General features: G+C 39.3%; 1 pseudogene; it reads right to left on the bottom strand.

The window, feature by feature from the left end:
- Positions 1 to 2304: 2304 nt before the first annotated feature.
- On the bottom strand, positions 2305 to 3164 carry LOC141415502 (retinoic acid receptor responder protein 1 pseudogene; annotated as a pseudogene).
- Positions 3165 to 15545: the final 12381 nt, after the last annotated feature.

Genomic DNA, 15545 nt, shown 5'->3' with positions numbered 1-15545 from the left:
ACTAATTGACAACATTATTTGACATAAATAAACAATTTTCTTTACTCTTTGACATTAGATGCCAAACTTCGTGGCATTTCCTTCAGACCTAGTAGCATAGCACTTCATGCTGACAGATGCTGTGAATGGGTCTGCAGGGGAGGGTGGTAGCAAGTGTCCTTTAGGCTGGTTCTGCACACACCTGGCATCTCCTGGCTAAAAGCCATTTTCCCCTTCAATTCAACCTGAAGAGGGCCATTTTCTTAATGCAAAACTTCAGGTCAACCTTTGGACTGTAGATGTGTGCTCCCTCCAGTTACTGTGCAGAGTCAGGGATAGGGTAGAGGTGCATCTATGCATATATTTACCTCTTATGCTATGACCTCAGGCATTTGATTGAGGCTGGAGATGGCTGACCCATCCCTTTTGTGAGTATAACATGGTATTTAGAGTGCAGGGCTTTGTGTGAAAGAGATGGATGCTGTGTTCACCAGGTCCAGGAGTGTGTGAGCATGAGTGACAAATGGACTGCTCCCTGAGAGAGGAAAGGACTTTTGAGTCATACTGGGATGACCTTGATGTCAGAGTTTATAAACCAATGGGTTGCATTTGTCATTTGTGGGAGTCACAGTTCCTGGACAGCAACCTGTTTGGCTATTAATATCCCTAAGACTAATTCCTAAGTCTATTCCAATGAAACTTTACAATCTAATTTGGTAATACCATTTGGATATAGGAAAATAGTATGGAAACTATAATGCTCAGAACTTCTTTGAATTATACACCGACAAACAAAAAGACACAGAGATATTTTAATTTTAGTACCAAATTTATCCCTTTTATCCCTCAGTTAAGAGTAAATCCAAATTTAAAAACCCTTTTCTTCTCTTAGGAGGGTGGCATTTTTAGTGATTTTGATCTCAAAACACACAAATAAAGGAGACTCACAAACCCAATTTTCTTATAGCTCTTACAGTGAGGAGAAGATCTCTAGAAAGAATGTATCTCTATATAAAAGTCACAAAGGTTGTTAAATCATTGAATGAAATTTCCAGTGGTGGAATATATATACAAATCACAACACAAGGAACTAGCAGCAAAAATCAGGACACTAGCTAAAACTATACAAAATCAAATCTATGCTTCATTACAAATGATCAGGATTTCGATACATAAGGCCAGAAATTATTCTTCCCTTTAAGTCCTGAGATATCTGTCAGGGAACGAACAAAAGAGACTGTGTTTTTATTTGGCTTGAGTAAAGGGGAGTTTTAAAATGAAGTGCAATCTTAAGTCATGGTATAAAATATAAATTGGAGAATGCAGAAGTTAATTTTATTTCGACTATTGCAATAGTGAGAACTTTCATTTCTGCAGGAAAACACAAAAGTTTTACAGAGGCATCAAACAAGGGAGTCAAGTGGAAGGGTTGATGGACTTTAAGTTGTGAAGAAGAAGGACTTCTTGCAGTTAGCTGTTTCAAAAGATAAAGTATGCAGTGAGAAATTTCTTAGTCATAACTGCTTTCCAGGGCCACAGGATAAAAGGAATCCAATATTATCAAGAATATGCATGGGTTTTTCAAATCTGGTCTTTGACAAGGAAATTCAAGGCATTGACGAAGATGGACTTAAAACTCTTTTTAGCTTGAGTAAACATTGGATAAATTTCTTTCTAACCATAGCTCTGACCTCCCTTTCCTATGAGCCCTTTATGAAACCTGTGACTGCAAGTTCTCTTCTGTGCTCTTTTGAAATGTCTATCCATCTGCTTCAAGTCATGTTTTTTTTATTTAGAAACATAAACATTTAAGTCAAAATCAATTTTAAAAGGAGTACTTGCCTGAAATTATAAAATACACTAAAATTTCATAACAGTTTATATTTGCTTGCATTGAAATACATTTGTTGACATATTGGTAGGAGCAATTTAGCAACATAAAATAGCTGTAGTATGTTCAAAATATTAAGAAACAAATTCAGAGATGAAACCACCTTTGAAAGATAATTACGGATCCATTGGCAGCATATACTAATGGACTAGATTTTTACTTCTAGGACTAAAACCTCAAGGAATGTGCTGATACTGATTAGCTCTGAGCAGAAGTCAGAATGTGCACACTTCCAGAGTCAAAACTCAAGTAGACCAACTGAACACCAACCCTTTCTTTTAACTGTTGAAATGTTTACTCGTGACCATGGGCTTTCTTAAGTTACTGGAATGCTAGACCTTAGCTCTTGTGCTGGAGTAATGATTTAGGCTAGGAGAGTCATTTTGTCTAGAGTGTGGTATAAGCAGATGTTTTTTTTTTTTTTTTCGTGGTGGTGGTGGTGATACTGGGGTTTGAACTCAGGGCCTCATGCTTTCTAGGCAAGTGCTCTGCCACTTGAGTGTACCCTCAGCCCACATTGTTTTTTATTTTTAGAAATTACTAAACTCCGCTGGTGCCATGGCAGATCCTTCCTCAGTTCCAGAGGCTTCTTCTGGAGTCTGCAGTTCTTGACAGTGGTACTTCACTTTCAGTGGTTTGCCAGGGTACCACACCAAGTGAATACAACAGGGAACAATTTCCTGTGTTGAGAATTCATGAAGCAGAACAGTATAATCAAAATCAATTGCACCAACACTAGTTTTCCACTGCTTCACACTACTGAGCTGGGCCAAGTAGTAGTGTAACAACTGGGTGGTCTTTCCCCACATCACCTAAGAGATGCCAAGAAAAGCCAAGTCCCAGATGGGTCTCAGTGAGGGATCGATATGTCCATGACTCTCAGGTATGCTGCCAATGCCCAAGGGGTTCTTAAGTTGCTTCATCTGTTTGTAAAGCAGGTAAACCTCCTGTTGCCATTTCTGTTTCTCAATGAGCCTTGTGCAGGTTACACTGATGGCTGGTTTGGCTTCTTCTTGAAAAACACCCGAGCAGAGCATTTCCCCAAACGATCCTCACCTTCCTCTGGGTTGTAGCGCTCTGTGCTAAACACCAGGTCAACTTTACAGCCCTTTTTTGGATCCACCCATGCGCGGCCCTCCTGCACGGCGGCCAGCACTCGCAGGGTGCTGGGCGAGCCGGCACCGACGTGGAAGAAGTGCAGTGCCGCGTGCTGCGGGATCCCAGCCCCTTCCGCGCGCGCTGCCTGCATGGCCAGCAGCAGCGCGAGCCGCTGGACGCCGGGCCGGGGCTGCATGGACGCGGGCGGCCGGCGGGTCAGAGCCGGGGTCGCCGCTGGGCCGCCTGCTTAAAGTCATCTTGACAGTTTTAGGATGCAGGGAGTTTTCTTGTGGAACTGTGTACCAGCTCTTTGAAAAGTTAACAAGTCTCTTACTCTCTGTGGGAGAATAGGATCCTAAAACCCAGAAGCACCAATTAGTAAACCCAGAGACAAGAATAGCAGAGATAAAAATTTAAAAAAATAACAAAGATAAAAAACTCAGCTCCCATTAACATCCAATAACTGCAATAGATTACAAATAATTTATCATTGCTCAACTGCTCCCCTAGTTCTTCCTTCTGTTCCACTAGATCCCAGCACTAAAAAGTTATTTTTTTTAGAAAGCAAAGTTGAATTTGGTCTCTCCTTCCTATTAAAATCATCTTTGAAAAGGTCTCCTTTATTTGCTCAACACTAGTGTAGTTTTTGCCCTGACAGAAGTAAACTTGGCAGTCGTGAAGCTCTTGTTACTTGTTTCTCATCTCAAGACAATTCTGGAAATTCTGGAGTTTGAACTCAGGACCTCATGCTTGCTAGACAGCTGCTCTGCCATCTAAGCCATGTCCTTGCCCTTTTTTTGCTTTAGAGTCTTATTTTCTTTTCTCAGAGCTGGCCTTGGACTGTGTTCCTCCTACTTCATGCATCCAGCATAGCTGCGATTACAGGCTGCTTCACCACATCTGGTCTTCCTCTCTGGAGAATTCTTAAAGTTTGCGGCATGAGTAGCTATATTCTGAAGACCATTATTTCGCATATGTTTTTCTTTTGTGTTCGTTTTGTGAAGGAAGTTACTTGACCTTGAGTGGAAGCAGAAAAAAGCCACACAAATTATTTTTAATTAAGTGAAAACTCATCAACTGAGAGCAATAATATGTTAAGTTGGAAGTGCATTTTCTAAGTGGACAATGTGCTGTTCCTGTGTAATTTCATAAACATAAATTAATAATTAAAAGTCATCAAAGTGGCTAGTTCATTATTTGTCAAGTAGTTATACATGTTAAAACCAGGAATGTGAAGGAGGGCATCTCCTTGTAGTTCTCTGATTGTGCAAGTTGTCACACACCATTTTGTCCCTCCATGGAAATTTCTCAGTGTACAAACTTTTGAAATCCTTGAGTAACCATCTCTTTCTAAATCACTTTTAGGAATTGCTTGCTGAGGAAGCGTACGGTCATGTACAACTTTGTCTCCAATTAGTCCAGATAAAACGAGTAGGAAAAGAACTTTAAGTTATGAACATCAAAGTATATGAAGCTGAGATGACACATAAAATGCAGAGGTAGAGATAAAAGGTTGTTGAAATGTTACTATCAACATTTACAATTATTTATAGCACTCCCAGAAGAAAATAAGACTAACATTTATGAAAGATGTACTAAAATACTGAAGTTAAAGTGGTATACAGTATTCCAATAGGTAAGTCCTTGCATAAAATTGTCATGAGTAAGATTAAATTGTGTGTTAATATATTTGAATGAGGAATGTGGACTAAGACATTCTTTAACAGCCAAAGAACATTTGTTTAAATATGAGTTTGAATAACAGGAGAGAGAATATAAATCTAGAAAATACCAGCACAGAGAATAAAAAATTATATAAACATCTTTTGAACTTTGAAAATGGCAAGAAAAATTTTAAAGAAGTTAATGAGTTAACAGTAATTTGTGAGTTATATAACTTTATACACTAAATTTCAGTGATATATCATTTAAAATTTCATAAGTTTACTAATTTTGCCTTCCTCACTGTAACATTTTTATACATTATGGGGTGAGAAAGAGGCAAAAGTTTTGAGTATATGTTTTAATGGTCTTTGTCTAGAACAATGAACTTTTTTGGAATAGAATGAATATTAACAATCCATTTATTTCCAGCTGATAAACCAGGGCTATTCATGTATGAAAATGAGAAGTGTTTGATAATTTTTGTTACCCCAAATTTATAGACAAAACATGCACATACATATTTCCCACAGCATTTATAATGAAAGCTCAAAATAGTACACTAAAGATCAGAAACGAGTTTATTTGTTATACATACATGTACCTGACATAAGCTCTGCTCAGGAAATTATACAGCAACTTGTCTTGGCATTTTTCTTATAATAATAAGCACACAAATGTGATAAAGTAGTGAAGATTAATTATTCTTTTAAAAGATTTTTAAGCAGGGCCAAGAGTGGTAGGGTTTGCCTGTAATTCCAGTTACATGTGAGGTGGAGTTAGGAAGATCATAGTCCAAGGCTGGCCCTGGTAAATGTGAAAGAACCTATCTGAAAAACAAACAAAAGCAAAAATGGCTAGGATTTGGCTTAAATGGCAGAGTACTTGTCTAGGTTGCATGAGGTTCTGAGTTCAAACTCCAGTACCAACAACAAAAAAACCAAAAAATTAAAAATAATATCTAAAATCAATTAGAGGAAATCACATAACTTCACGAGTAGTAGTTTTTGGAAGCACACAAGATATATTTTTCTACTATTTCATTTAATTACATTTATACTAAAGAAAAATTATTTCTGATAATTGCTTGATCCATGTTTGATGACATGTTGTTAGTGGTTGGACACAGTTGTCATCCTTGTAATGGTTGAATGTGGTGCAGGCCAGTCTGGGCACAAAGTAACACCCTATCTTAAAAATCACCAGAGGAGAAAGGGCAGGAAATGTGGCTGAAGTTGCAGAGCACCTGCCTACTAAACATAAATTCCTGGGTATGAATTTCAGTACTGTAAAAAAATACAACCCCCCCAAAAAAAACAGAACACAAAATTCCAAAATGTAAAACAGTCAGAAAAAAATATAAAAGACAGGAAAGAAGGACAAGAAAGTATGGCTTGATTTTACCAGATAGGAAGCACATGGAAACCAACAACAAAGACCAGGTGCTGCTACACCAAAGAATGACTAGAAGAGGAACTCAAGGAGAGTCATGCTGATTTACATGTCATCACAGACTAATTCCTGAGAGTAGCAAGGCAAGAGGGACCTTTTGTGGGTTCTACACCTGGTCAAATGCTGAGGTACAAGCAACTGGTCTGGCAGATAGAGACTCACTGGGGGCTCTATAAGAGAAAAACATAACTAAGGAATTGTCCATCATTGATCCAGTCCCACCCACCTGAGGATGAATGTTTGAGAGGTTATTATTTGAATTACTTGAATACTTACTCAGGAAAAACCTACATATGTCCTCCAGCTTTATGTGCACTTAGTTGACTTTAAAGAATAACTAAGTTTGGAGGTCATATAGGTGGATTATACATTATTCAACTTCCACTAGCTTTCCTGTTGACGCCACATCTGACTGAAGCCACCCAATGGGTCAAAAGTGTTCTCTAGAGAATTCTATCTCCACCTGTTCTATGGGGAAAACTTGCTTTTCTGTACTTCACCTGTTCCCACAGGGAAAAATTGCCTTTTACTATCTTCACCTGTTCTCTGGGGAAAAGCACCCTGTATCTTAATAACTCCAGAATTGTCTACTCCTCAGAAAAGGATTATAGGAATTTCTGATCAGTAACTTTTCTGTAAGTTGACAGATCCCAGGGCACCTGAAAACCTGCAGATAGGAGAAACCCATGGGTCAGAAAAACCCAAAATTTCTAACTACCCTGGAATTTGTAATTACCTTGGTGTGTGCTTGTCAGACCACCTTCTGTATAAGCTTTGAACCTGCAACTTCTAAGCAACATTTTGTTAAATTTCTTTGATTTGCTAGCATTCCAAATATTTTTTTCTTGTTCCCCAAACTCATTATTGAGTTACCTGCCTTCTCAATTTTCGAGCAACAAGCATTGAGATGTTCTTTGAGAATATTACCAGATATTCAAGTCTGATTTTCAAGTCAGATTTACAGCAGGCTGGCTTCTTGGCAGTTTGTTGAAAATAAGGGATTTCCATCTAGTAGATATGAGGTAGCTTTCTGGACAGATGCCGTAGGTTGTAAGTCAAAGTTCTATTATCACATATGGTTGGCAATTGTCTATTTATGTGTTTGGTCTCTCACATTATTACATATGAGAATTACTTGCATCATCATCAAGCCTCCACAATTAACATTTAACTCTTCCTGGCTGCCAAGTTACCTAGATGGTGCAAATCCTTATAGCATAAATTAACTTTTGAATTTATTTTAGTTAACACCTAGGAAATAAAAAGTATATAATATTTTTGTCTCTTTACAAAATGTCCCCTAATCTGGGCATGGTGGTTCATCTCTGAAAGCACAGCTTGGGGGAGGCTAGGGCAAGAGAACTGCAAGTTCAAAGTCTGCTTAAGCTTCATAGGGAAACCATATCACTTAACAAAAAGAACAACAAAAAAGAAAGAATACTGTCCTACTTTTTACCATGATTAATTAAGTATGGTTTATATATCTAACATACTTGTGAGGAGTTAGAAAAAATATACTGCATACATACCCTATATCTAGTTACATATGTGTGTACATGCATTTTGCCCATTAGAACTGTTACTTTTTATTTATCTTCTTTTTTCCACATTGAAATTTAGAATGTAAAAGACATCTTCTTACTATTTGATGTTTTGAATCAAATTCTTTCTATCTATGTCTTCAATCCAGTTATTATGAACTTGGAAGAGAGATAGGGAGAAATTTGAATTTTAGTCTGTGCTTGTAGCTGTTATTTTTCAACTATGCAACCAATGAGGGTATTAATATAATTTCAAGTGAATTTGCTTGTAATTTTCTATTATTTGTTTCTATAATGTTTACATTTGAGATCAAGAAAAAGATACACAATTATAATTAGGGAATGGTATTGATAGCTCTCAGGTTATAAAGGCATGTCTTAGACCTCTAACTATTGTAAGTGCATTTTGTGGTGTGATTAGCTTACTTGATCTACACAAAATAAGAAATATTATCACATGCTTTCCAGGTGGTATAAATTAAAGTTGTACCGATTTGGACTCACTTGCCTTAGGTCACCCACCAACATTGCAAACAGATTTTGAATGCAGATGTCCAGCTTAACTGTTAGTGAACCGTTAGTGGGCTCAACTGTTTTAAAATGTGCTTCTAAAAGTCAGGTAGTAATAGAGTACTGTTTTCATTTACTTTTGTTTTGCATGTTCTGTATTTCAAAATTGTTTCCATTCATTAACAGAAAGTAACAGACATGGCATAGTGATTCATACCTGTAAACCCAGGTATTCAACAGGATAAAGTAGGAGAATCACTGTCTGAGGAAAGTCCAGGAAAAGCAGAAGACCCTATCTGAAGAACAAACTTTATCCAAAAGGACTGGGGTGTGACTCAAGTAGTACAGCACATGGCTAGAGTGAGTTTCTGAGTTCAGTACCAAGTATCACCATTTCTCTTAAGGACTTGGGAGCCATGTCTTTGAAATGACAATAATAACAGAGATTTCTTTCTATCTTCCGATCTCTGTGGAAGAATAGATGCTTAACTTCACTAGGAGTCAGTTAGGACACATAGATGGTTTAATAACAAGAAAAATACAAATCAGAAATAATTCTAAATGCTGGACACATCAATCAAAAAATAAAATAAAATATTAAGATATCTGTAAAGTTTATATATAAAATAGTAAGTATATGTACAAATATACACATGTATAAATATGCTGTGTACATATATGTGCATATACATATAGTATAAACTGATGGATTATCTTTTTCACAGGTTTATATTCTCTCTAACTGCAATAGTATCAAAAGAAAATAAATTTCCCTTTGCTCATCCTGTGGGATGTGATTTATATTTTTAATATGTAGGAGGTATTTGAATGTGATATTTCACCATCAAGCAGCTGTAATGTAAAGACCTCAGCCTGATTATTAATGAATGCTGTGAAATTCACCATAAAAAATAGGGACATCTGTGGAAAGGATGTTTAGTTTGCACTTCAATGGTAGGTGATAAAATTGAGACGGTCCTTGCCATACATTGTACTGTTGCATTAGGGCCCTCTTCAGCAGTAACAGCTCAAGGTATTTTCTAGGGTGATAAAATATTTAATAAAAGTAAAAAGAGGCACAACAGACCTCAGCAGCTCTTTTGGCCTTTGAGAAGCATTGCTAGTCAAAGCTATTATCTGAATACTCTCTTCTAGTAAAAATTGCAGCTCATCCTCAAAAAGCACAGGGGTGTCAGTAGATCTGTAAAACTTCTCTTCATCTTCATTCAAGATCCTAAACCAGATCTGATTTAAGTTGCTGTCTTCACATGCACAGGATGATATGAAGGACCTGATGTTACAATAATGCCATTTCCCCTATCAACCAACAATCAAGGAATCTTCAGTGCTAAAAGGACAGCACTGACTTGCTAAATTACATCCTGATTCTGTGCAGTGGTGTGGAGAAATCTGAGCTGAACACATTAATTCAATTAATTAATTAATTAATGGGAGGCTGTCCTCCCATTAATTGTTAATGATTACCTTCATGAATTGAGAGTAACCCTGCATCATCAATTTCATTTTTCTTTTTTTTAACTCATTTATTCATATGCGCATACATTGTTTGGGCCATTTCTCCCCCTTATCCCCAACCCTTCCCTCTCCCCTCCACCACCCCCATTGCTTCCAGGCAGAATCTGTTCTGCCCTTATCTCTCATTTTGTTGAATAGCAATAATAAGAAGGACAAAGAGTTTTTGCTAGTTGACATAAGGATAGCTATACAGAGAGATTCCTAGCATTGCTTCCATGTACAAATGTGTTACATCCCAAGTTGGCTCATGTCTAACTGACCTTTTCACTAATTCCTGATCCCCTTCTAATATAGATCTCTGTCACTTTAAGGTTTCTGTTATTAGTTTTGCTGCAATGGGGACATCAAATACTATCATGTTTTGAGTTTCTCGCCTATCCCCATATCTGGTGTGTGTGCTCTCCCCTTGTCATGTGACCCAAGCCCAACCATATTGGTGCATTTGCTCTAGATCTAAAGTCTGCATATGAGAGAGAACATGTGATTAACTTCCTTCTTTTACTATCCCACTCTTGTGTGTGACCTGCCCTTAGCATGACCTGTTTTTCATAACATTGCTATATTTGTATTAGGTCTGTATTCCACATATGAGAGAAAACATGTGGAGTTTAGACTTCTGAACCTGACTACTTCACTTATGATGAAGTTTTCCAATTCCATCCATTTACTTGCAAGTGACAAAATTTCATTCTTTTTGTGGCTGAATAAAATTCCATTGCATATAAATACCATATTTCCTGAATCCATTTATCAGTAGAGGGGCATCTTGGCTTTTTTTATAGCTCAGCTATTGTGAATAATGCTGCAAAAACTTGGGTGTGCAGGAGTCTTTGTTGTAACCTGACTGACATTCCTTTGGGCATATATCTAGGAGTGGAATTGCTGGATGATATAGCAGATTTATTTTTAATTTTCTTGAGGAGCCTCCATATTGTTTTCCATAGTGGTTGTACTAATTTACATTCCCACCAACAGTGTATGAGGGTTCCTTTTTCCCCACATCCTCACCAACAATTGTTGTTGTTGTTCTTGATGATAGCCGTTCTAACAGGAGTGAGGTAGAACCTTAACCTGGTTTTGTTTTGCATTTCCTTTATGGCCAGGGATGGTGAGCATTTCTTCATGTGCTTTTTAGCTATTTGGACATCTTCTTTCAAAAAAGTTCCATTGTGTTCCTTTCCCCATGTCTTCACTGGGTCATTGATTTTTGGGGAGCTTAGATTTTTAGCTTCCTGTATATTCTGGTTATCAATCCCTTGTTAGATGTATAGCTGGCAAAGATTTTCTTCCATTCTATGGGAGGCCTTGTCAATTTGAAGACCATTTCTTTTTTATGCAGAAACCTTTTAATTTCATGTAGTCCTGTTTGTCAGCCTTTTCTCATAGTAGCTCAGCCATCTGAATTCTATTAAGGAAGTCATTACCTATGCCTCTTAATGCCAGTATATTCCTTGTTCTTTTCTGCACTAGTTTCAAAGTTTCAGGTCTTATATTATGGTCGATAATCCACCTCGAGTTGAAATTTAAACAGTGTGACAGACATGGATCTAGTTTCAGTTTTTGGCATGCAAATTTGTAACATATCATTTAATGAGAGTGCAACAAAGCATTACATGATACAGTTCTCCATTTTTTAATGTTGTAGCTTTCTATATGTGTATGTATTTTATAATTAACTGAAAACTATAATGTATAAGTAATCAATTTTTATTTTTGCTTTTTTTATTCCTTATTTTTTATTTCTATTTTTCCATTGTTCAAGGTATTAAAAAGCTATGTGTATTGTCTAAATGTTTTCAAGTTTAGTTTTCTTATCTAAGCCTGTAAATCCTTCAAGTTAATTTTCACGTGGTATGAAGTTGTGATTATGGCTAATTATTTCACATGTGGATAACTAATATTTCTATCATCATTTGTTGAAAAGACTGTTCCTTCTCTATGGAATTGCTTTGTTACCTCTGTTGAAATTAAATTAATTATTTGTGTGTGATTGAATTTTCCATGCTATATTCTGTTCTGCTTTTCTGTCCTGACCCTATACTATAGTGCCTGATTATTCTAACTTTGTAGCAAGTTTTCAAACCAGAAAGTGTAAGTCTGCTGTCTTTGATTGTCTTTTAAAAATTTGGTTTGATAATCTAGACTCATTTCATTTAAATATAAATTTTAGAACTAGTTTATTCACTTCTAAAAAAAGGCCTACTCATATTTTGATGAAAAATATATTGAATTTTCTAGTAGTTTTGAGAGTTCTAGATTGTTGAACATGGTATATACATCCATGTATTGTGGTCTCCATTAGTTGTTCTCAGTGAATCATAATCTTCAGTGATCAGATGTTACAAATCTTTCATTTTCATTATTGTTAAAAGTATTTCCTATTTATAATGTGTCCATTCTTCTGAATTTATTTAATGTAAACACAACATAGATGTTTTATATTTTAAGCAGATGTCCTAAACTTTCCTAAGTTACTTTATTAGCTATAAAATCTGTTCTCTAGATTCACTGGGATTTTCTTTGTAAACAACCATGTGATCTGCAAATAGAGAAGGTTTTTACATCTTTTGCTTTCTAATATCTGAATTGCTATGATCACTACACATGGTTTAGCCTGTGTATGATAATATGTTTTATATTTATAGTGTCTCATTAATGAGAGTAATAAAATAGGTCCTTTCAAAAGAATAATTATTTCATTTGGTACTTAGTGCAAGAAAGTGTGCTTCTAACAGGAGTTCACATAGGAACTGACTCCTCTCTGCAACTATAGTGTCTTATACAATCTGACTATTCTCAAAATTTTCTTTGCTAGAAAATAGAGCATCAAAGTTTGATGCCAGCTCACGAAAAAATGTTAGTGGACCCTATGTCTAAAGCAAGCCAGGCGTGTGTTTCCTTGAATCTTAGTTCTGCAGGAGGCAGAGGAAGAAGGATTATGGTCTGAGTCTGTCTTGGACAAAAGCAGAGACCCTATCTTGAAAACAAAAACTAGAGTGGGAGTCAGGCGAGCAGTGCATTGGGCGGTGGGGGTCAGGCTGCAGGTGCGTCGTGTGGTGGGGGTCAGGCGGGAGGTGGTCGGGCTGCACGCAGCATGGGTCAGGCTGGAGGTGCATCAGGTGCCAGGTGCGGGTATCTGGGGTCAGGTGGTGCCCGGGCTGTGGGAGTTAGGAGGGAGGTGCCTCAGGATGCGCATGAGAGGGGGCTGGTGGGAGGTGCTTAGGGATGCTCGCTGCAGGGGTCAGGCGGGAGGTGTGTCTGGATGCCTGAGGCGGGGTCAGGCAGGAGGTGCTTGGGGATGTGCGCGGCGGGGGTCTGGTGAGAAGTGCCTCTGGATGCATGTGGCATGCTTCAAGCGGGACATGTAGCTGGCTGTGGGATTCAAGCTGGAGGTACGTCGGGCTGCGGGCGAGGTCAGGCCAGCCAAGCATCAGGCAGCAGAGGTCAGGCGTGCGGTGCATCCAGCGGCGGGGGTCAGGCGGGAGGTGCGTCAGGATGCTGGTGGCGGGGGGGTCAGGCTTGCAGTGCATCGGGTTATGGTTGGCGGGGTCAGGCTAGTGGTCCATCGGGCGGTGGGTGCGGGGTCAGGCGTGCGGTGTGTAGGGCGGCGGGGTTCAGGCGGGAGGTGCACGGGGCTGCGGGCATATGGGGTCAGGGGGTGCATCGGGCTGCGCGCGGCGGGGGTCGGGCGGGAGGTGCTTTGGGATGTCCGGGGTGGAGGTCAGGCGGGAGGTGCATTGGGTTGTGGGCAGCGGGGTCAGGCGAGTGGTGCATCGGGAGGCGGGGGTCAGGCGGGAAGTGGGCTGCAGGAGGCATGGGTCAGGCGGGAGGTGCTTCATGATGCGCGCAGTGGGGTTCTGGTGGGAGGTGCTTCAGGATGCAGGCAGTGGGAGTCAGGCGAGCTGTGAATCAGGCAGCAGAGGTCAGGCGTGAGGTGCATCGGGTGGCGGGGGTCAGGCGGGAAGTGGGCTGCGGGCGGCGTGGGTCAGGCGGGAGGTGTGTCAGGATGCTGGTGGTGGGGGTCAGGCTTGTGGTGCATCGGGCGGCGGGGGCGGGGTCAGGCGTGCGGTGCAGATCAGGTGTGAGGTGCGTGAGGATGCTGGTGGCAGTGGGGTCAGGCTTGCAGTGCATCGGATTATGGTTGGCGGTGTCAGGCTTGTAGTGCATCTGGCGGCGGGGGCGGGGTCAGGTGTGCGGTGTGTAGGGCCGCGTATGTCAGGCTGGAGGTGCGTTGGGATGCGGGCAGAGGGGTCAGGCCTGCGGTGTGTGCGGTTTTGGGAGTCAGCGTGCAGTGCATGGAATTGTGGGGAGCAGTGGACAGGCGTGTGGTGTATTGGGGTTCTGTGGTCAGTGTGCCCTGCGTTGGGTTGCAGGCGGTGGGGGTCAGCAGGCGGTGCATTGGGCAGCGGGTGCCAGGCATGCAAAAAAAAATAGCAAAAGGACTAGGGCATGGCTCAAGTGGTGGAGTACTTGCCTCACAAGCGTGAGACGTTGAGTTCAATCTCCAGAACATCAAAAACAAACAAAATGAAATAACCAAAATTCTTAATATGCAGCAGAGGCTGGTGAAATCTCAGAGTCTTGATATCCTTTGTTTGAGTATAGAAGATAGTACCTACTTTGAGCTATTATTTTTAACCAAGAGCATTCACAGATTTTGAAGTTTTGGTTTGCTCAATCTCATTTGGAAAATGCCTTTCCTACCTTGTACTTTGTTGCCCAGTTTGAGCAACAAATCCCTAATCCTTTAAAAACATCTGCTGATGTGTTTGGATTTTAAGAAAACAAATCCCAATCAGCTCATGGCTCACTCTCCTGTTGGCATTTTGCAATCTAACTTGGGCCTATGACTATTTCTTAATTTATATGAGTCCATTCATATACCTTTTTTGGATTCGATTTTATCACCTGGCCATGGTTTCTCTCTCAGACTGGTCCCAGGTGAGTCTTTCCTATTGCAAATTCCATTTCTGTTCCTGGCTTATTTCCCAAGTGCAAAGATAGTACAGCTTTCTATGTGCTGGAGATGCCCTAGGCTGATATAGATCAATAGGTTACAATATTCAAAATCTTTTTGAAGTATGTAATGCAAATATCACCTCCTGAATGATTTAAACTTTAACTCTTAATAGGATTGAAATTAATCCATAAAAATCTATGTGATATTAAGCATTGCATTTTTTTCTTTTTTTTTTTTTTTGCATTTTAAGTGGACAGTTTTTTTGAAATTCTACCATATAGAAAGTCATATTATCAGAAAGAATACATTGGCTGATTCTCCTCAAGCTAATTATTTTACTTCTGTTTATTATTTAATAATGTAGAGGGGTTTTAAATACACAAATAATATGATGTGATTGTTTATTTTAAATGTGAAGTATATAATATGATTTTATTATAGGTTTTTTGTTTATTTATTCATTCATATATTTATACATGATTTGGGCCATATTTCACCCCCTGCCCCCATGTCCCTCACTTCCCACCCACCCCCTCAGTTCCAGGCAGATCCTGTTCTGCCTTCTTCTCCAATTTTGTTGAAGAGAAAATGTAAGAGAGAATAAGAAAGACATAGCATTTTTACTAGCTTGAGATAAAGATAGATACACAGAGAGATTCCTAACATTGCTTCCATGCACTTGCGTATTTTAACCCACATAGGTTCATCCCACCGGACCTCTTCACTTCTTCCCAGTCCCCTTCCCATAGTGGTCTCTGCCAGTTTAAGATTACTTTATTCACTCCTCTACAGTGGGCACATCAAACACTTTCAAGTTTTAGGTTTCCTTCCCTTTCCCTATTCTTCCTGTACGTGTTCTCTCCTTAGCCTGTGACCCATGTCCAATAATATTACTGCAATTGTTTTAGGTCTATAA

Source organism: Castor canadensis, chromosome 13 (genome assembly GCF_047511655.1).
Source record: "Castor canadensis chromosome 13, mCasCan1.hap1v2, whole genome shotgun sequence".
In the NCBI taxonomy this organism is placed as follows: domain Eukaryota; kingdom Metazoa; phylum Chordata; class Mammalia; order Rodentia; family Castoridae; genus Castor; species Castor canadensis.
The sequence above is the reverse complement of the archived record's forward strand: the minus strand, read 5'-3'. Positions and strand labels throughout refer to the sequence as shown.